The sequence below is a fragment of the Falco rusticolus genome, chromosome W (assembly GCF_015220075.1).
Source record: "Falco rusticolus isolate bFalRus1 chromosome W, bFalRus1.pri, whole genome shotgun sequence".
In the NCBI taxonomy this organism is placed as follows: Eukaryota; Metazoa; Chordata; class Aves; order Falconiformes; family Falconidae; genus Falco; species Falco rusticolus.
In genome coordinates, this window is record NC_051209.1 from 4,962,488 (window position 1) to 4,986,523 (window position 24,036).

At 37.5% G+C, this 24,036-nt stretch overlaps 1 long non-coding RNA gene across 1 annotated transcript in view; it reads right to left on the minus strand.

The window, feature by feature from the left end:
• Positions 1-24,036, minus strand: part of LOC119140875 — a 259,111-nt gene that overhangs the window by 147,093 nt on the left and 87,982 nt on the right. The gene's annotated exons all lie outside the window — the stretch shown is intronic.

Here is a 24,036-nt window from a genome sequence, read left to right on the forward strand (position 1 = left end):
TTCTAGCCTTGGTACAAGACGTACAAAAGATTCCATAACGTCTCTTATTGCGTAGATGCAAGTTTCCTATACATTTTTTTTTCCTTAGCCTTCTACATTTTAATTCTATTAAATGATTTTATAAAATCAATTAATTAATCAAATAAAATCAATCAATTTTAACTTATTAACTAATCGGTAACACTAGAGGTCCCCTGGTTTCTTCTGTGACCTATACTCTTATTATAGGGACAAAACGTAGTCTAGCTAAAGTTTTTTGACTTGATACAGAGATCTTGGGTGAAACTTTATGGTTTGATATAGACAGGAATTCAGATTAATCCATCTAATATTCCCTTCTGGTTTTAATTTTATCTTGATCAGTTTTCTGGTCCACAATTACAGAGGTCTTCACTGTACTACCTACAATGGTCGAAATCCTTTCCTCCATTGTTCTGGTTTGCTATGACAGTTAAGTATTATATGGATTAGTCCTTATTTTTAAACAATGGAATATTAAAGCGATGAGTTCTGCCTTTTGGGCTGATGTGGTACTCGCCAATGCTCCTGCTTCTATAACTGTAGTCTCTGTTGTTACCGCATATCCAGCGTATCGAACTCCTTGTTCCATAAAGCTGCTTCTATCAGTATACAGTTCCCAATCTGGTCGCTCCAATGGCACATCCTTCAGATCTTCACGGCTGGAATAAACATACTCGATGGTAGTCAAGCAATCATGTTCCAGTCGTCCTTCTTCCTGTATGGAACTTAAAAACACTGCAGGATTTACCAGGTTAGTTGTCTTTAGAATCACATCATCTTGTTCAGTCAATACCACCTGGTACTTCATCATTCGGCTGGGGGACAGCCAATGTCCCTCCTTCTGTTCTAGGACAGTTATCACCATGTGTGGAACATAGACTGTTATTGTTCTTCCCAAAGTCAATTTCTGAGCTTCTTGTATGAGCATCACTGTTGCGGCCACTGCTCGAAGGCAGTTTGGCCACCCTTTACTCACTGTGTCCAGTTGTTTAGAGAAATATCCGACTGGTCGTTTCCAGCTTCCTATCCTCTGGGTTAACACGCCCAGTGCAAGGTGTTGTCTTTCATGTACAAACAACTGGAAATCTTTGGTTAGATCTGGCAGTCCCAAGGCAGGTGCAGACATTAAGGCACGTTTCAACTCTATGAAAGCCTTTTGTTGTTGTGGGCCCCATACAAAGGGAGAGTTCTTTTGGGCCTCGTACAGCGGTTTAGCTATTAGCCCATAGTTCATGATCCAAAGGCGACACCACCCAGTCATTCCCAAAAATGCTCTGAGTTCATGAATATTTCTTGGCTCAGGTATACCACAAATAGCTTCTTTGCGATTTTTTCCTAATTGTCGTTGTCCTTTTGAAATCTCAAAGCCCAGATATATCACAGTCTGGCAGGCTATCTGGGCTTTCTTCCTGGACACTTTGTATCCATTTAGTCCCAGGAAATTCAAGAGGTCAATAGTCACCTGTATACAGGTAAGTCTTTCTTCTGTAGCTATCAGTATGTCATCCACATATTGTAGGAGTAAATGTCCAGGCCTTGATTTATCCTGTTTCCAGATTTCAAGTTCCTTTGCTAATTGATTTCCAAAAATAGTTGGACTGTTTTTAAATCCTTGGGGTAATCTAGTCCATGTCAGCTGCATCTTTTGCCTGGTTTGAGGATTTTCCCATTCAAAAGCAAACAGTTTTCTGCTTCCTTTTTCCAAAGGTATACAAAAGAAAGCATCTTTTAAATCAAGCACTGTAAACCACTGATAATTCTCCCTCAGTGCTGTTAACAGTGTATAAGGGTTTGCTACCACAGGATAAATATCCTTAACTATTTGATTTACTGCTCTCAAGTCTTGTACCAGTCTATATTCACCCGAAGGTTTTCTGACTGGTAAAATAGGAGTATTATACTCAGATTCACATTCTTCCAAAATTTTATACTCCAAGAATTTATCAATCAATTTCTTCAATTCCTGTCTCACTTCCGGTTTGATTGGATATTGTTTAATTCTCACGGCTCCTGCGCCTTCCTTCAAATCTATTTTAACTGGTTCTGCTAGTTTCGATTTGCCAGGAATATCTGTCTCCCATACAGTAGGGATCACTGCCAAATCCACCTCTGGTGGAATTTCTTGTTCCTTTACCTTTTCTTGTATCATCAAAACTTCTCCCGTTTTTGACTCGGGTATCTTCAAAAAGAGTTCTCCTTCGTCAAAAACAATTTGTGCATTTAACTTAGAAAATAAATCTCTTCCTAACAAGGGTACCGGACATTCTGGTACATACAAAAATTCATGTGTAATTATTTTATTTCCAAATTTCAAATCTATGGGTTATAGGAATGGCCTGTTTTCTTCTTTCCCTGTTGCTCCTTTTATATTGGCTGTTTTTGTTCCAATCTTTCCTTTACAAGTATTTAATACTGAAAATGTCGCTCCCGTATCTACTAAAAATTTAACTTCTTTATCTCCCAGCTTAACTTTAACCAGAGGTTCAGCTGGGTTCCCCTCCGGTCCCCTTCAATCATCTAAAACCATTAGTTTGGCAAGGTCGTGAGAAGCACTCCTGTTTCTGGGGCAGTCTTTTTTCCAATGTCCTTCCTCTTTACACAAGGCACACTGATTTATTCCTAAGAGGGTATTAAATTTCCGATCACCACAATTCATATACCCTCCTCTGCCATTAAATCCTCGTCCTCTTCCTCTGCCCCTTCCTCTATCTGTTGTTCCTGCCATTACTGCCAATAAATCTATTCTCCTTGATCTTCTTTCTTCCTTTTCTCTGTCATTATATACCTTCCATGCCACTTCCAACATTGCATTTAAACTCCTTGAATTCTCTCCCTCCAGTTTCTGGAGTTTTTTCCTTATATCTGGTGCCGATTGTCCCATAAAGATCAAAGCCAATTGTATCTGTGCTGCCTCTGTTTCCACTCTCAAATCAGTGTATTTTCTAGCAGCTTCCTTTAATCTTTCCAAAAATGCTGAGGGAGATTCATTTTTATCTTGTCTTACTTCGTATAATTTAGACCAATTCAAGGATTTAGGCATGGCATGTCTAATTCCATATAAAACCCATTTTTGATACCGCTTCAGTCTTTCTCTATGTGCCACATTATTTGGATCCCACTGCGGATCCCCAGATGGAAAATTCTGTTCTATTGTTCCACCTGTTATGCCACTCATTACATCCAACTCTGCTTGTGTTTTGCCAGCTTTTAATACCATTTGTTTCTCTGTATCATCTAACAAATTATCCAAAATCACCTGTAAATCACTCCAGTCCGGATTCTGTGTTCTAATTATAGTATCTACCACCTTGCGCACTTTTTCAGGATCTTCTCTATAGTTTCCTGCTGCCTGTTTCCAAGTCATCAAATCCGTAGCTGTAAAAGGTATTTTCACATAGACCGGTCCGTCACTGCCAACTCCCTGTCGCAGGGGAGCTATTGTATGGGTCTGTTGCCGTTCTCCGTGAAACAGGAGTATGAATTACAATCTCCGATAATCTTTCTCCCACATCTCCCGTTCCACTGCTATCCGGTTCACTCGCTGGTTCTTGTATCCTTAATTCTCGACCCTGATTCATTTCTCTCCTAGGAGGGGATATATCTAACTCTGGTCCATCGTCATTCTCAATAACAATCCTTTTCTTCAAACAACCTTTCCCAATTTCACAAGTTGAACAACACTTTTTCACTTTCTTATTATCAGCGGTTACAGCCATTACTAAATTATCTCCAATAGTTAACTTACATTCCTCCTGCCAATCTTTTCTTTGTCTCAAGTAAAAAAAACCAAATCCACATCTGGCATTTTATTCCATTTCCCTTCTCTTTTACAATACAGCATTAACTGCAAAATAGTGTTATAATTCAGTGTCCCGTTCATGGGCCACTTTTCCTGATCTTCTAATATATATAGTGGCCACCAATTATTACAATATTCAATCATCTGGCTCTTTGGCAAATCCTCATACAAATCCCCCCAATGCGCCAGTAAACATCCCAATGGAGAATTTTTTTGGATTTTATCATTTAACACAAGATTACCCAAGCTTTTACTTTTAAACAACCGAGTTAACTTAGTTGCCATGGTGTAATTACCCACAGTACAATACACAATTATTCAACTCTATCACTCCGATCCGCGGATCCACACTCCACAGTCTCACTCTTACAGCCACACTCACACTTTCCCACAGTTACTTTAAACAAACATATAACACAATATTATACCTCTTAATTTCTCTTCTTAATACACAAACTCACAGAACAACAAAGAAAACAAACATATAACACAATATTATACCTCTTAATTTTCTTCTTAATACACAAACTCACAATACAACAAAGAACACCAAAAACTTCTTCTAACTTCTTGTTAGAGGCACTACCTTAGAGAACACTATAGCATATAGTTTCTCTTGTCTACACTTTTGTCCAACCCTGCAATAGCTTTCGCTTATGTCTTACGGGCAGACGCTTAGGCTTCCACTTCCACAAGGATCCTTTTAGTCCAACCCTGCAATAGCTTTCGCTTATGTCTTACGGGCAGACTCCTAGTCCTACCCTGCGCAGCTCTTTCACCGCGTCTGACAGGTAGACTTACTCAGTGGGACTCCAACCCACTGGTGGGACTCCATCCCACTCCTTACCATACACTTATTATAGTGGGACTCCTACCCACTTCCTCTAGTGCACTTACTTACTACAATTAAAAAAAGAAGTGTCTTACCAAATATCCAGGGAACGTAGCGAAGAGCCTTACGGATCGGGGATCGATGGGTGTCCCCGAGAAATCCTCGGTGCCGGCCGGAACCGATCAGGTCCCCGACTCCTCCGGTCTCCTTCAGCGAGGTCCCATCTGGGTCGCCAAAACTGTTACCGAAATCTCGGACTGAAGAACTTATCGACACCAATGTGATGTAGATAAGCAGACACTTCTTTATTGACGGCCGGGTGCGTGAGCGAGTCCTCTCACGATCAACGCACACCAGGTCCCAAAATCAGATTCCATATATAAAACTTATTCATACATATTCATTAATTATTCATACATAATCATAACATTTCCCGTAAATCATTTACCTACTCTCCTCCTATATCCGATTATGCGCAGCAAAGCTTAGAAAGGTCTAGAAATGGGTCTAGGGTACGATTTGGGTAGGTGGTATATGAGTCGGTGGTCGCGATCTCCCCCTGCCGGAATTACCTTTTACTAAAGTTCACAGTTTCTTGGCAGGCACCTACAAGCTGTTCCAGTCGACTCTCTCCAGTTCCCATTAATCTCATATTCTGACACTTCAATACACCTCTGCGTACAGAAGACTGGTTAAATACAATGGAACCTTCCAACCCTAGAGTTATTGCAATAGTTCCAGGCCCTTCTTCTAGCCTTGGTACAAGACGTACAAAAGATTCCATAACGTCTCTTATTGCGTAGATGCAAGTTTCCTATAAATTTTTTCCTTAACCTTCTACATTTCAATTCTATTAAATGATTTTATAAAATCAATTAATTAATCAAATAGAATCAATCGATTTTAACTTATTAACTAATCGGTAACAAACTGTACTGGGAGTCTAAACCACATTCTTTTCTGAATCCTCCCAACCCTCAAAGAAACTTGCAGAACTATCCCTGAATCCCCATCGCAGTAGTATTAAATTAGCAGATATGCAAATTAAAACTATGTTCTGACAACTTCAGTCCTTATTTACTCCCTAATCCCCCTAAAATTCCTAAGAATTTTGTCAGAGTAACAGAAAATCAAATTTTGCTGGAGAGCAACTGATTTAAACATTTTTACATGATAGATTTCATTAGAGAAACTGTTTCAGACTTAGGTACATATAGAGTACAGTTTAGCAAACAAAAGAGGGTTTTATACTAAACAGTAGATGAAAGCTTGGTTCTAGAACTCAGTACATAAGTAATGCAGCATCTGAACTACTTGACACAATTTAATATTACATTTTGTATCTTAAAAAAAAAGTACCATAGAGACAAAGTATATGCTAACTGTATATCTTCAAAAATAAAAGAAGAAAAAAACCCACTGAAAGAACTTAAATAGAAAAAAAAAGCAGATACAATTTCATGGTGAATCGAGTAATTTTTGGCTTGTTTAATTACAAAGCCACAAAAATGTTCACAGATAAAAACAAGGTGTAAGGAATGTGGGTTTATTTAAACTTTACCCCACATAGAAATGAGAAGAAAAACATTTTGCCATAATACAACAGTCCCTCAACAATATTAAACTGAAAACTGCTGAGCAACCAGAACAAAGAATATTGACAATAGTGTTACATTCAGAAACCAAGTAACTGAAAATGAATCTTGAACCAGTTCTATAGTTCATCAAACATACGCAATAATATATTAATTCTAGTGCAGTTACAGGCAATGAATCTGAATATCTGTCAGGTCAGAATAAAAAAATTAAAGCAGAGGTCTTGGTATGTCAGGAATTGAAACTGTTTTCTGAAACAGTAATGCTAGAAGGGGTTCACAGGGAAGGCATAACTCTTCACAAGGTCTTTCATGAAGAAATATGCAGGATTACATCTTTGCCTACATCAGGTGTGAAATAAAAGGGAATGTTAAGGGAGAAAATTGAGAAAAAAAATCACTTAGCAGTGGGGAATTATCAGAACAATGGTGACAGTTGAGAAAAAGAGATGAGACAAGCAAGAAAAAATTGTATACATCATCAAGGCTAATAGCCAGTTTTGAGATGGAAACTGAAAACTGCTGGAGAGAAGTATTTCAGTCTTGTTTTTATCTTTTTTTAATAGAGTACTAAATACCCATACAGAAAGTGAAAATATAATTTTAAATACAGAATCAAAGAGATCAAGGGGTTTTTTCTGTTGTGCACAGCTTGTGACGGTTCATTCAATTCCTGCTCAGGTTTTGGCCTAACACACAGCTCATGGTAAGGTCTGATGTATGCTGGGAGCAGTGCCATTAGGTCAAAGCAAGAGCAACTCATATGCAGGACACAATGGAATGGAAGGGATAAGGGCCGTTCTGCCATGGTTATCACCTGCAGTTTGCTGTCTCCTGCAGCCATCATCTCCTGCATTTTTGCATAGTAATTGTTTGGCATTTTCTTCAGAATCCACTAACTTATGGAAATGGTATAGACCAAACTTCCAAGCTGGAAGGTATAAAAACCCAAAAAGTTTTTGAAGCAGATCCAACAGCAGCCAGACTGCTGAGGCTTTCATGCTTCCTGGTGTGATACAGGGAACACCCGCACCATGATGGAGGAGGAAGAATGAGTGCTCTTGTCATCAGCTAGGTAAATATTTTGCTCACGGTCATGCAAGTTAGAAGTTAGAAAATTTGTAAGTGAGAGAATTTGCAAGCTAGAGAATTAATGAAGTAATGAAGTAATGAATTTGAGATTTCATGTGTTAGACTAGTCTGTACAAAAAGGATTGATCCTTTGTTTGATTTTTTTTTACTTTATGGGCTCATGAAATACAATTTAATTTACAGAGTATATTGTCCTGTAAATTTGAGAGATCCAAATGGACTGTGACACAGCCCCAAGAGCATAGATTCAGTTTGCAGAATGTTAATTGTGCCAGCAAACTGGTATCATATAGCTGATACTAGATGACTTACTAAAAAAAGGTTGGTTATGTCACTCAACAGCATGATGATACATCTGTCCACACACAGGAAAAACTACCGTGAAGTATTAATTGACTTGTTTTAAAATAGTTTCAGAGGTATCAAAATTAAGATATAGGTTAAATGTAAATAAACGCAGACATATGATACTGTTAAATATGGAAATGCAGTTAAAAAATTTCTGTGCCTTGGCTAATGTAGTAGATACACACAGAAAGAATGCTCAGAGTGATCACATGTTCTTTATATTTCCAAGCATTATTTAAAATATCTTTTTCATTCAAATAACATACAGATGAAATTATTATGTTTCAGTATTTCACTAAACTCTGGAATAAATAACTTGTGATAGTTAAATCAGAACTGTTAGTTTAATTCTTAATCTTTGCAGAACATTATGAACTTTTTAAAAAAATATCAACATATTTTAATGTGAAAATGTGTATGCATGCTTACATTGATGCAATTAATCATATAATTATTTTTTTTCCTGAAGACACAATGATGCAATGAAAAGCAAATCAAGCTGAAGTGAGTAGTTAACAGAAAACTGCACTGGCACTGGACTGGCACTTCTCAATAATACCTTTTCTTTGTCCACACATCTGGAGGTCAGAAGTTGACAGATTCCCAGGCTATTTAAAATGGTATATTTTATTAATCTAAAGGTAAAAGCTATTTGTGATTTTTACCACCTTCTGCTACCTGATCCATAAAACAACACAAAATTGCCTGCTCTAGAGACAGACATATTTGACTGATTTTCCAAACAGAATGTCAAAGTGGGAGTAGTTGTCAATGGAAGACTAAAAACTACACTCTGATATAGTATGCAAGTCTAGCAGACAAAGAATTCCCCTGGTAAGGAAAGGTTCATGGGTTAGGTTAAGTAACTAGGCCATGAGCTCACTAATTTGCACCAGGAAAGGAAACATTAGATAATGAAACACCTCCAATTCTACATTAATAGGTAATAGCCAAAGAAAAAAATTAGTATAAAATGTCTTAAATAGAATATTTCAGAATTTTTCTTCTTTATTTCTTTAATGACCTTGCAGATTAGATACTTCCAAAAGCTACACGTAGAAAAAGGTAAACAGAGAAAATTGATACATGATAAATAATTACAACCCCTTAGCTCCTCTCTTTCTTCAATCAAATCTCCTGATGTCAAACCAAGTCATTCACTAGCTATGTTATAGAGGGCTCTGTGCTGTTTTCTCAAGAGACTCAGACCACTTTTGGAGTACAGTTAGATGGTCCACAGAAGCGATCTCCAAACTTTTTTGATCATGCATGACTATTAGTAAAATTTTTTGAGCATGCACCTCCAATATATGTATAATTATTTTAAAATTATATACATATGACTGTACTAATATATTAAGTACATTATAAAACATACACAAAAATAGAATTTTAAAAACAATGAGATAAAGATTAAATAAACACTATTTTTAAAAATATTATTTTATTTATTAATGGTACAAAAAATATTTTCTTCCCACACTCTGTGCACCCATCCCACTTTGGAGACTACTGGTCTACAGAGCGTCAGCTAAGCATTCATTCTCAAAAGTTATTCAGAGTGAGATTCTGGCTAAGTTGTTATAAAATATTATAAAAACATAAAATATTTAAACACCAGTGCATCAGGTTTAGATATTCAACAATTAAATTATTCCAATTTACTCTTGCAATTTGTACAGTACCAATTACCTAGTATAGAAACATTTTTACAGAGCAGGCAAATGCCTATTTAAGTTCCAGTGAATCACAGAGCTATCATAATGGCAGATTCAAAACCTCCTTTTCCTCCATATTAAGAAAGTACTTTGAAATGCAAGAAGAAATTTCTATTGAAAACTGCTTCTGACAGTGAAAAATAGAAAGTTTCAGCATAAGAGCAAAAGGGACCTGAACTATAAGGCCTCATGTCTATGAAAAAGTAGAGAGTACTAGGTAACAGTCTTTTGGCCAAGGAAGAGTTAGAGCTCATCCAAAAGAAAGTTTAAGGATTGACAGCTTCAGTGTCATAAGAAATAAAAATAGCAAGAAGTTAGGAGAATTATATCAGGACTGTGGGACTACATGATGTTTTAAAAAGTTCAAATAAGGCATGTTCTCCACACTATAAAAATGGAGGCTTTTTATGGTTTTGCTGCTTCAATAGGTGTATCCAGCAAAAAAACATAACATAGAAATTACTATTAAAAAACCCAATATTACTGACATAATTCTTCTTCCAGGAGAATACATACATAATATACATGTTTAGGTAATGGTGGTGTGTAATTGCTTACAATAAGCACAAAAATAATAATTTGAGTTTTACTGTTATCAAGGCAGTTATCTCAACTGATGCAACATTTGTCAGGCCCCATTTAATAAAGTTCGAAAATGTTTTCTGACACAGTTTCTAGTCACAAATATAAAATCCAATACATAAGTGCTTTAAAATCTATTTCTTAAAATATTTCCTTTGATCTTACCCTAAAACTCTGAAAACTGTGAGTAATCTGAAAACAAAATAGACCAGGTATTCACATTATTATGTTTTACTATAATTTTTTAAACCAGGAATTTTTTTACAGAACCAGGATATACCAAAACTTTTATGTGACCAATTTATCAAATCCCTTCAATTCATGCAGTATTACCCATGTATCAAGAAATGTTTTTAAAAAACCCAAAGATATTACTATTGAAACATATAAATTGAACCACAGTTTGAAACAATAAACCCCAAGATTTAAAAGAATAAGTATCCTAGTACTGTATGTGCACTCAGCCTTCTAAATAGGTAGCCTGATTTATGACATTTGCAACACCTCTGGAATTCATCTGGCTTCAATAAAAGCTGCTGTATACTCAGAGGTTTTGAAAAAAAAAAAAGTAATCACGCTAACTATATTGGCATGAACTTTGGAGCCAATCTTATTGAATTATTGTGATTTCAATATCGCTCTGCTAAATCAAAATCCTGTGTAATGTCAAATGTCTTCAAATAGATAAATTTGGTATTAAAACATTAAATCTTCCTTGTGTGGAATGTCTAAAAGAACCTGGTCAGAGAGCACTGGACTCTGACAACCAGGCCATTCCCAGCTAACATTATTAAACAAATAGTCCTCTGCTCTTTCTGCCAGCCCTATTTTGGATCAGTGAGGGACTGAGCTACACAAAAGCTCTACTCTTCAAGAACTGGAGAACAGGAATCTCCTTAATATAAAAATCCTGCTGGTTCACAAGAACAGAATAGCTAAGATACTTGCAATACATTGCAATGTGCATAGTATCATTCAGCTACACTTTTCTTTGAGATCGATTTATTTTGCATTTTGGGTAGCTGACAAATTAAAAAGATACAGCAAAATAAACATATCAAGATGACAATTTTTTCTCTTCCATGTATTTTGAAGTTTTTAATTCACAGATCTGTCAACAGTAAATATACCAGTTGTTAGGGATGTCTAATCTACAAAAATGTGGACTAGCCCAAACTGTCATAGAAGGACACTTTAAATACTCTGCTATAGAGTGGAAGAGGATCTTGTAGTAGAATGTGTTGGTTCCATCCAAAAGAATTTGCATACTTAACATAGGATTTCAATAGAACATAGCTATTTAATAAAAAATACCTTCCAGAAAAACCCAACTTTCATACCATCTAACTTCACAGATGTTTAACTGCCATCACAGCCCCTCACCTTCCTTTAGACAAACACTCATACTCAGGACTGTACTTTATGGAAAGTGTAATGGTGACCACTGTTTTCTCAAACTACTGCTTGGTGATGTAACATCCCCACTCCCTCCCACACCCTTTAAAAAGAACAAAATCAAACCACCAATTAGCATCACAGCATTAAAGGGGGCTTATAAGAAAGATGGGGAAAGACTTTAGTAGGGCCTGTTGAGACAGGACAAGGGTTAATGGTTTTAAACTAAAAGAGGGCAGATTCAGACTAGATGTAAGGAAGAAATTCTTTATGAGGGTGGTGAAACACTGGAGCAAGTTGCCCAGAGAGGTGGTAGATGCCTCATCCCAGGAAACATTCAAGGTCAAGGTGGACGGGGCTCTGAGCAACCCCATCTGGTCGAAGATGTCCCTGCTCATTGCAGGGGGGTTGGACTAGATGACCTTTAAAGGTCCCTTCCAACCCAAACTGTTCTATGATTCTATGATCTCCCACTTCCAAGAAGACTGCCCTGACTTCTAAATTTAATTCTAGCCCCATGCCTCTAAGCATGGTGACACAGTCTTCAATTACATGATCATGCATAGCTTTTTTTCTGTGGGACCAATGCTTCACAGGATAGGCTTCACTGCACATTCCTCCATCTTCAATTTTGTAGCACATGAAGATGGGAAGGGAGAAGCATACTGGGTACAAAGACAATATTTACAAATATAATATTTAGAACATTTACAAAACAATGATGCCAGTGACAGATAATCCTTTCAGTATGTACAAACATCATATTGTCATAGACTATTTTGGCCATGGTGAGTGAGTTACCTCATTCCTTTCTTTCTCCCTCAGCAAAACAAAATGGTTCCACCAAAAGGAAGAACAGTTGTATCAATTCGTTTGTTTGGTTGAGAGATATCTCTATAAACCCTCTAAGAACTACTTTTGCTAAAAGTTACTAAGGATAAAAGAATTTATTATGAAGCAGACACCTAGAATAGACAATTCAGATGGAATTGCTGAAGTTTAACAAAATTGTAAGCAAATAAAACCAGACTTTTTAAAGAATCTTAATCTATAGATTCCACTTCATAAAATTATACATATTGTAAGAAAACTAAAAGTTACATTTGTTGGTGTACTTCTTTCAGTGGCAATAAAAAGATGTATATTTATTAATTATAAAGGTTCTATAATTACCACTATGATATGAGATGACATCCAATAACATAGTAAAGCATTAATAAACAGTGTAAAGCCCTCTTTTGAAATCACCCTTTTGGATACACCTTTAATACCATTTTCTTATGGTACTTTGGATTTCAAGAAACAGAATATAAGCAATAACATCTTTATTAGGGATTCTTTTTTTTGTGTGTCCAATCATTTTCCATCTTTCATTCAGGTTATATTTTTGAAGCAATCAATCAGGCTAAGAAAGATATTTTTAAAAAATAATGAAAATTTGAGTTGCTCATATACATTTAAGGAAAATTATTTAGGGAGCAGAGGCTTCAACCTAAAACACACCCACCCACCCCCACTATAGAGCTGCAAAAAAGAACTTACAATATCAATTTTATTTTGCAAATTATCAGGAAATAAAGCAGGGATGTAAACGAGCTTCCTTTTTCCTATTTAGAGGAAAGGGAAATGGCAATTTTCCTATGTGTCTCTGTTGAAAAGGCATAGGATTAAATTTCAAATTTGAGGAAACTGGAAGAAGCTTTTTTTCAAAGCCTGGACTAAATATTTATGGTGGTATAGAAAATGCACAGTTTTAACTATCTAATAATTATTATTATTAAGTAGTAAGAAGAAGAAGCCAAGTTCCAAGAGAACAACACAGCCAAACATCAAGAAAGTCCACTGCCAAAGGGAACACAGAAACCTGAGATGCTGACTGATCAGTAACTTCCTTTTTAATATTGAAGAAAAAAAAAATCTCAAAATATATTGAAAGCAAACCTTTCTCTCCAGGACCAAGGAAAACACAATTCCACAAAGCCTCAAGAGATGGCCATCACACAAAAAGAAAAAGAACTGTTGGTAGGAGGCTGTTTAGTTTTATTTTTGTTTATTTTTCAAGGGAGGAGGGTAGTTACCGGAAATGCTAAATTAAACTCTTCAACTAGCAGAAATTAAACTATTCTAAATGAGTGAAAGCCAAGATAGCAATTTTATCTGACTTAGGAGTGGTAGGAGCTATACTAACCCATCAAATGTCCTCCATATAACAAGGGGGGAAAACAACTGAAGCAAGAAATATAAAACAGTTGGCAACTGGAGTCAGAAAACACCGTGTTGGTGTACACAGAATGGAATAATGTAAAGCCATAAAAATAGTGAGAAAATAAAATGTGATAAATGAACTGTTGGGACTGAGTAAAAAGCCTTCTTCAAAGATACATGAGAGTTCTCCAAGGGATTGCTCCTCAACAGAATTATGTCCTTATAAACAGAAATTTAGTGGTTTTCTTCACAACAGAGTGAAACAGAAAAATATCTCTTTGCACATGAATATTCAAGAAGAAAAAACATTAAAAATAACTGAAGGGTTGGTTTCTATATTGAGAAATAAGTAAGAATGGACAGTAAACAAGAATGATCCATTGCTGTTGTATCAATTCATATGATCCTGCTACTGCAAGCATATATGGGAGTTTAATGAGAATATTCACACATACATTGCTACTCAATCATGAAATTTTTTACTAGATTAGGGCAAAAGATCCATTCCTGATACCAGATCTCTACAGGCAGATTGCAATATCTGTATAGATCTGTGATAAAGTCAGTGAGGTTATACTCAACAGGGATTCAAGTATCTGCATTTACAAGCCTTACTGCAAATCTTATTAATGTAAAATTGATTTATGAAGTTTAACATGATACTCCAATATATGCACTATCTAACCTAGTGGCTTTCTAAGATGGAGTGACTGCATCTGTGGACATGGGAAGAACTAAGGTTGTCATCTGTCTGGACTTCTGTAATGCCTTCGATATGAATTTGTCACAGTTCTCCTCCCTCTGAAATGGAGAGATGGGTTTGATGGATGGACTGTTAGATGGATAAGGAATTGGCTGGATGGCCACATCCAAATATTACAGTCAAGGGCTCAATATCGAGGCAGAAACCAGTAACGAGTGGTGTCTTTCCAGTCTTAAATTGAGTCAGTGGTCCAGATCTCCCCTTGCTGCCTTTATCTTTCCCCTAGTTTCAGTCTCATTCTGCCGACTTCTTGTCTTTTTTTCGATTAACCGGCTGTTGACACCTTCTGGGACAAGATGTTCCCCTCTTATCAGACTTCTAGTTTTTCTTCAGGGGCATATTCGTTAGTAAGGCATGCATTATTTATACAAAGTAACCAGGCTAGCACAATGAAGCTATTGATTACTGTAACCTAGGTATTAATCCAAACAGATGGCTACATGTGTATTGCTGTTGTTGTATTTAAATAATAATAATGATGTCTTTTCTTGTTTTGTGATGGTGGGAACAAAGTAGGCATTAAGACTTCATACTTGACATTCTTTCCTTTATGCTCCTTTTCCATTTAATAGTAGAACTCTAACTCTTTGGTGGTATAAAATGTGTTCTTGCTGCCTTATTAACGTCCTTGCTAATTTAAACTCATTTTGGACTTCTGTCTTTCTGATTTTGTCACTAAATGCTTCTGGTGTTCCTAAATACTCTTATGTCTTTGTTTTCTTTTTTTATTGTTGCACCTTTTTCTTCTATCATTGAGGAATTTGTGATACAGCCAAAATAACCTCATATTATTTCCTATTTTTCTTCCATGTGATATTTGTCATTGAGTTGTTTGGTGTTTGCTTCTTTCAAATATAGTCTGAATCACTTAAGATGTCTTTTCACTCTTTTCTTCCGGTTATTTATTTATTCAAGAAATTCTTTCCACCAATGCCCTGAATTTGTTTGACAAATTCAAACAGGCTGAAAGTTGTCTGTTAGCCTTATTCTGATGCTTTCAGGACTTCCTCTCTCTAGAAGGGAATGCTATCATTTCATAATCATTCACACAAATTGCTTTCCACCATTACTTTTTCGATAGATACACAGGGAAATCATCCCATATGATTCCCATAAGATTGATGATATGAACACATTCTTGCTTGTCTCTTCCTCCTTTTTTCTCCCTCTCCCTTTTGAGACTGACTCCATTTCATGATTCTTTTGTGGCTCCTGGCAGTTTACTGTTTTATTCTTTTGTGATAATGACCATTATTTCAGCTTGCCATTGAGATAAACTGCCAGCCAGGACCGTTAATAAGAGTCAATCTGTCTATCTGGTTCTAAAAGGAAACTTTGTGATGCAATTCAGGAAGTAGTTTTCTAATATATTGCTGAGATGCAATTTCATCTAAACCAGTCAGTAAACTTAGAAGTGTTCTTTCCAAAACATTGTGCTTAGTAGAGGAGAATCTGTTTTAGAAATCTCTACAGCTGAATGCTGCTATCTGAACCCAAGTTCTTCAGCTCTTTCCTATTTATTAGTTACTGCATGGGTATGCTGAAAAGCTAAACATGATCAACTCAGAAGCTCTCCAAATAGTAGATGACTGTGGATTTCCACCTGTTACCAGTTGGCTGCCATGTAAGTCTGTAGGTACACTGACCTCAAGCTGCTTCAGTAATTTGCCAGTTTTTGATACTTAAAAAGAACTCTTTAAAGCATCTAAGCAACTACCAAAGAAGAACATATTTTTGACATGTCAGCTGGAGCAGGCAGTGAGTGGGAAAGAACAATGCAGTCTTTATTTGACTAATTGTCTGTGACTTCTCATGCTGTTGTACGAGAAGTATGCTACTTGCTAGTTGCCTACAGCAGGATTAGCCATGATATACTCTAAAAGAAGAGAAAACCCCAATTATTTGCCCAACATTAACTATGACCCTTAAAAAGGAGATAGGCAGTGACTCCTATGTCCCTGCCTGTATTCCCATCCAGAGTCCTTGTCTTCCATTTCTTCACTCCATATTGTGACAACTTAGATAGTCTCCTGCTGTCTCACTGTACACCTTTGAAGAGGGGAGTTGAGGTTTCAGTGGCAGTGATTCCTGGTAGTCCTTATTGTTGTGGAATCACCATGTTTAATAAAGATATTAAACCTATACTTTCTGAGAAGAGCTAAGGAAACTGGCAAAAACGTGGATCCTTCTAGTAGCCAGATATTCAGAAATACTGTTTTCCTGATATGAATGAAATAAATGTATATCCTACTTGCCTTGTGTAGTAAGTGGAGCTGATTCACATTGCAGCTTCCAGTTGGCACTGATTTGAGATTAATCGAATACATTCTTGGGGAACTGGCTGTATACATTCATGCTTCCTCCTTTTTCTCCGCCTTTTCCTGGTACTGCTGAAAAAAGAGAATACTTTCTCCTGAAAGAATAGTTCCATGCTGTTAGCTCTTCTTACTATTGGGGCAGGATGCATTTCATTAAACTCTTTAATGATAGTAAATTACATAGTAGGGGAAAATAGCATGTAAAAATTTGTTACTATCCCATTTGAAAGAAGCAGGGAAGATCAAAGTTATCACCTTTATTACCAGGAAGAGGTGGACCCTCCTATATTTATAAAGGTGTTGAATTTTCTCAACTTTCTTTTTAAAACATGTTTTGTTGTTTAACATTTTTATCTGACATTTAACAAATTTTATAGTTATGATAAGTTGAATAGTTTATATGGTTAAACTGGAACATGGATAAAGGAAAAATGTTTGCCGAAAGAACTACTTAAACGTTACCTTAAAAATACATTTGTTCTCATAAAATGACAAGTCTGAGATGCTAGCCACAAGAAAGAATTAAAAGCATTTTGTAACTGCTCTGGCATTTGTCTGACCCTCAACAGGCTGATTCTGCTCACTAATCAAGCAGAAAACTCTTTACTTTTTTTGTTGGGTTAGTTTTCTAAACACTTTAGCTGGGGATGGGAGACAAAATGAGGGAGTAGTGGGAAAAAGAGATTTGCTCCTCAGTGTCAGTGAGTGGTTGGATTAACTCAGCCTTCTTTCCTGACCTTACAGGAAGAAATAGGCCTATTTCAGTGTAAACAGCAATCCCTCACAGAGGAAAAGCATAAAGGACAAAGGCCACATCATCAGCAGACTAGCTTAGTGTTGCACAGCCCTGAGAATTATGAGATAAAGACAACTCATATGCATGGTCCCAGCAAGTCACCTGAGCGCCGAAAGACCTTGACTTGCTTCCTCTGGTACAGCAAAGTAATCCTTGATGACAAAAGATTTCCAACAGTAATAGTTTGGCTAGTCTAGAATAAACCTCCGTTTCCTGCCCTTTGGGCCCAAGACAAAAGGAAAAGGACAGTCTTTCAGCCAGTACAGAGACTAAAGAACTATTTGTAATGTGACTTCAGGAATGATATATCTCAAAGATTTAGATTTTTCTAGACTGGTGACATTAGATTGGTGTCATGGTTTAAGCCTGGCCGGCAGCCCAGCACCATGCAGCTGCTTGCTTGCTCCCCCTCACCCAGAGGAATGGGGAGGAGAATCGGCAAGGAATGTAAAACTCAGGGGTTGAGATAAGAACAGTTTAATTGGTAAAGCAAAAGCCACACACGCAAGCAAAGCAAAGCAAAGCAAAGAATTCATTCACTACTTCCCCTGGGCAGGCAGGTGTTCGGCCATCCCCAGGAAAGCAGGGCTCCATCATGTGTAACGGTTACTCGGGAAGACAGATGCCATGATGCCAAATGTCCCCCCCCCTTCCTTCTTCTTACCCCAGTTAATAGACTCTGCATGACGTCATATGGTATGGAATACCTCTGTGGCTAGCTTGGGTCAGCTGTCCTGGCTGTGTCCCCTCCCAATTTCCTGTGCCCCTCCAGACCTTTCGCTGGCAGGGCCCACGGAATTGAAAAGTCCTTGATTTAGTATAAACATCACCCAGCAACAACTAACAACATCAGTGTGCTATTAACATTGTTCTGATGCTATAGCCAAAACACAGCACTGTACTAATTTCTAAGAAGAAAATGAATTCTATCCCAGCAGAAACCAGGACGATTGGGGAAGGCAAGAAGGTGAGAGAGGAAGCTGCATAAATACATAATCTGTTCAGCAGAGGTACTGACAACTGAATAAACTGAAAGAACAAGACAGTTGAAAGCTACTTAATAAACACTTTGAAAAATACTAGAGTTAATTCTGACACGTTTCACTTTTCATTGCATCTGTCATTTGCAAATGAAATTAAAGGTAGCCCTATTTCTGACAATTGCAACTGTTGATGAACTTGATGCTTAAAAATTTCACATAGTTATATTGTAGGAATAACGATGTGCCTGTAATGGCCTAAGGGAACAAGGTTTGTAGGAAAATATACTCTATTTTGTTACACTAGCAAATATAGCTGGGAAAAGCAGACAAATTTCCAGGTATATAAGCCTTCTCTTTTAATGATGGACTAAGAAGTCTGTGAAATTCTACTGGTATACTTTTTGAGGAATATATGTGCAAAACATTGTGAAACCTTAAAGGTCATCAAGAAACTCAACCTTTTTACGAAGCATTTAGAATTTGGGAATCAATGAAAATTATCCCATTCAGAATAAGGTATACAGAAAGAATGTTTTAATATTGCAGTACTTTGGATCTGTAGTAATTTCTACAAGCTGAGACCTGAGACAAAAACTAATTTGAAACTTGGTCAGAATCAAATGAAAATAACATGTGGAGCAATGCACTTTGTGACATTTTAGCACAAACCAAGACATCCTTAGCAGATGAGAATATGTAGAACCACAGTCAATTAAATGTTTCTGGGAGAAACCACAGACACCACCACACCATATAACTCTGATTTTTTCAAATGATCAGTGAACACCAGATACTTATTTAAATTTTAGTTGGATACAGGAGCACAAGTTAATGTGTTGCTGGAAATAGCTATGGTAACATTTAATCTCCCCCTACCTGTGGATTTCAATTAGAATCACAGAATCATTTAGGTTGAAAAAGACCTTTGAGATCATTGAGTGCAACTGTTAACCCAGGACTGCCAAGTTCATCAATAAACTATGTCCCTAAGCACTGCATCTATGCGTTGTTTAAACACCTCCAGGGGAGGTGACTCAACCACCTCCCTGGGCAGCCTGTTCCAATGCTTGACCACCCTTTCAATGAAGAAATTTTTCCTAATATCCAATCTAAACCTCCCCTGGCACAACTTGAGGCTCTTTCCCTTCATCCTATCGCTTGTTACTTGGGAGAAGAGACTGACACCCACCTGTCTACAACCTCCTTTCAGGCAGTTGTAGGGAACAATAAGGGCCCCCCTGAGTCTCCTTTTCTACAGACTAAACCACCCCACTTGCCTCAGCTGCTCCTCATAAGACTTGTGCTCTAGACCCTTCACCAGCTTTGTTGCCCTCCTTTGGACACTCTCCAGCACCTCAGTGTCTTTCTTGTAGTGTGGGGCCCAAAGCTGAACACAGTATTCAAGGTGTGGGCTCACCAGTGCTGAGTACAGGGGGACAATCACTTCCCTAGTCCTGCTGGCCACACTGTTTTGAATACAGGCCAGGATACTATTTGCCTTCTTGGCCACCTGGGCACACCGCTGGCTCATGTTCAGCCAGCTGTCAACCAACAGCAACAGGTCATTTTTCCACCAGGCAGCTTTCCAGCCACTCAGGGTTGTTGTGACCCAAGTGCAGGACCCAGCACTTCTTGTTGAACCTCATACACTTGGCCTCAGCCTATCCATCCAGCCTGTCCAGATCCCTCTTCAGAGCCTTCCTACTCTCAAGCAGATCAACACTCCTGCCCAATTTGGTGTTGTTTGCAAATTTACTGAGGGTGCACTCGATCACCTGGTCCAGATCATTGATAAAGATATTAATTACAGACCATGGAAATGTGGAGAAACTTGAAAACATAAGCAGTGAATAAAGCCATGGAGAGAGGTTCTTGTGAGTTTGCAGGAAGGCTAACTAATAGCTCAGAGAGCTGCAAATTGTTCTTTTCATCTCAGTCATGGATCTATATATTTCACAATTCCATGGTGACAGAATCTGACATTCTCCTCATGAATAAAACTGAATTCAGCATTTTGTACATTCTCTCTGACTCTCTGTCTCTCTCCGCCTCTCTGTCTCTGCCTGTACTTGCCACTTGCTCTTAATTCTGTTGTTTTATAATCAAAAGGAGTAAAAATGCATTTTCTATGCCCTGTTCCATGAACTAGACAACCAGAAACCAGATCTAGAAATCAATTTTCAGCAAGAAAGCTGGGAGGAGCCAGAAGTACATGCAGTCTATCTAGGCTCTCTGCAGAAGATTGCAATAGCAAGAGCTGGGGAATTCAAGAAAATGAACAGCTTAAGTTGGCTATGAATTCCTCCTTCCCTGATATGCATGAGTGACAGAGAACGAGGTTCTGTGCCTGACTGCCTGGAAAACATGACTGCTGTTAACCATGGACTTGGACCACCTGAAGAACACAACGAGAAAACTAATTTTCAAAAATTATCCTGAAATAGAATAAAATTCCATGTGTTTAGGTCAAGAGAAAACTTCACCTAAAAGACAGTTTTGTGTGAATTTCAGTATTAAAAAAAAAGTAGTTTTATGAAATTAGAATAAAGCAGGCCTCATTGCAGAATAGTTTCATTGAGCTGTGTAACAAAAGTCTTCAAATTTATGGTCACTTCTAACATTCACTGATGCATTCTGAGAATATTTTCTCATAGACCTTTCATGGTAATCTTCAGTCTTCAAAAAAAGATGTACAAATATTCATAAGCCTTCACATTCTCTGTACTACTGATGACAAATTATGGTCTTTTGGGTATCTAGGGCAAGGAACTGCCTCTTAGTTCTACTGAAGGAAGCTGGACACAGAGAAGAGCGGGAAAAAGTGGGTGGTTTTTTTCCCCCCTTAAAATATCAGAATAAATCCAGAGACCCAACTTGTTATGAAGTAGTAACATAAAGAGATCAAACAGCCATCTCAAATGCCCAAACACTATGCCCAATAGCCTCTAGAGAAATTTGGTTTATATCACTAAGATTTTCAAAAGGAAAAGTCTCTAGAGAACTGATTATAGCATAGTCTTTGATATAACCTACAACCTTCAGGTAAAGCTAAGCACCCTGCCATATAGTTTACTGTTAAAACATACTAGCAGGTGGAAGTGTGATACTTGTTTATGAGACTGTACAGTTTTTGGGGCAGTCAATGTGTCTTTTTCTTATCCTGTAAATTACTACCCCAGTCTTTTAGGAGCCATAAAAATAAACAAGAGACCATTACTTATATCAAAAGTTATCTTTCAAAGAGCTGTGGAATATATACCAATAAAACCTAACCTGGAAAATAATCAAGATTTTGCTATAGCTACTTGTGAGAATTAATAGATCCCTCTTTATATCAACATGTGGAACAATTTCCACTATAATAAGGGTGGGAGGCATAAGAACTTCTGGACTGTAAAAAGATCTTAACTATTATGTAAAGAAATAAATTTACAAGAAAGAACATTTTAGGTACTGGCCTTCCAAACCCGGATGCAAACAAATGGTCAAGTCTGTGGAATAGGAAAATGGCCACTCCTGGCAATCAAAAGCTCATTGGTAGGGATGGCTCTAAAACCTAACAGCCTTCTCTGAGGAATCACAAGATTTACATTTTATTTTCCTTTTAACCCCGGTAAGTTTTTAGCTTATAAAGAAATGGAAAAGAGGCAGGAATGATATGCCCATTGGAACATGCTTCTCTCAACAGAAGAACTCAGTTCAAAACTCAGAGAAGCAAGACCTTAACTAGAAAGATTAAGAGATCTTCTTAGGACACTGTGAAGAAAAAAAAAAAACATTCTACAGCAAAGACTAAATTTTGACTCAGACCATCCATATAAATGATTACTCATTTCACAAGACTGCAAAGCACATAGAAGCTTTCCTCCAGCAAAAGTAATAGATAACTGGAAAAGAAACATGGAGGCTTTTCTGCTTCAAATAAGCCATTCTTACTGAAGTGTCTGCAATATTAATAAGCTAGCACCAGTGGTGGTGGTTGGTTTGGTTTTTTCCCCTTAAATGAAACATAAACAAAGTCTTTCTAATTCTAGTTCTAAAATATTTATATTAAACTTCAAGGACAGAACCTATTTCTCTGGGCCAGCATACACACTTTCATGACATACGTTTGTCTTTTCAGGCCTGAAATATATTATGTAAATATACCTGCATTCAGAAACTTGTTCACTCTAATTGCAAATCTCAGTAGAAAATAAAAATAGAATCCATTTTACATAATATGGAGATGTTGTAAAAATTTACACTTAGTATGAATGTACATAATCTTTTAAAAGTCCAAATAGGCCTCTACTTTTCCATTTATTTAATCTTTACGAAGATGAACATTGTTAGTATTGCAAACAGTTACAGCATCCTCCTTGAGAGAGTCATTTCATGTTCCTGCTATCAGCCATGAAAGATTCTTCTCTCACTAGCTTGATAAAAATATATATGCAATATATACAAAAATATATACATATATGTATTGGGTGTGTCTGGAATGGAGTTAACTTTCCCCATAGCAGCCTGTATGGTGCTGTGTTTTAGATTTCTTGGTAAAGCAGTGATGGTAACACACAGATGTTTTGGCTATTGCTAAACAGTACTCACACAGCAGCATCAAGGTTTTATCTTTTTTCTACTCTATCCCACACAGCGAGTAGATTGAGGGTGGCCAAGAACTTGGGAGGGGAGACAGCCTGGAAAGCTGACCCAAATTGACCAAAGGGATATTCCATGCCATATAACATCGTGCTCAGCAATAAAAATAGAAGGGAGGAGGGTAGCCGTTGCTCAGAGATTGGCTGGGCATCGGTCTACTTGTGGGAGATAGTGAGTGATTGCCTTTGCATCACTTGTTTTGTTGGGGTTTTTTTCTTCTTTTTTCCTTCACTTATTAAACTATCTTTACATCAACCCACAAGTTTTCTCACTTTTGCTCTTCCTTTTCTCTCTCTTGTCCCACTGGGCAGGGGGAGTGAGCAAGCAGTTGAGTGGTACTTAGCTGCTAGCTGGAGTCAATCCACCACAACACAGAACAGAAAATATAACTAATCTAAAGGAGGTTTGGTTTTACTGTTCTTTTAAACAGTCAAGAACAGACCGATATGCACATACAGACAAGACTCAGTTTGCTTGATTAGAGTTGATGTTAGACAAAACTTAATATGCACTGTTTTTCAGGATAGCACTATATATAGAATCTAAGGATCCTCTTTTAGTCTTTTTCTCCCCAGTATATTGCAGATGTATGAAGTCCAGCTGCATAGAAGTTTGCTGACAATACTAAACTAGGAGGAGCTGTGGACTCTCTCGAGGGTAGAGAAGCCTTACAGAGAGATTTGGATAGACTAGAGAGCTGGGCAATCACCAACCATATGAAATTTAACAAGAGCAAGTGCCAGATTCTCCGCCCGGGACTGGAAAATCCTGGTTATACATACAAATTAGGGGACGAGAGGCTGGAGAGCAGCCCCGTGGAAAAAGCTCTGGGGGTTTGGGTTGATGGCAAATTTAATATGAGTCAACAGTGTGCCCTGGCAGCCAAAAGGGCCAGCCGTGTCCTGGGGTGCATCAAGCACAGCATAGCTAGCCAGGTGATGGAGG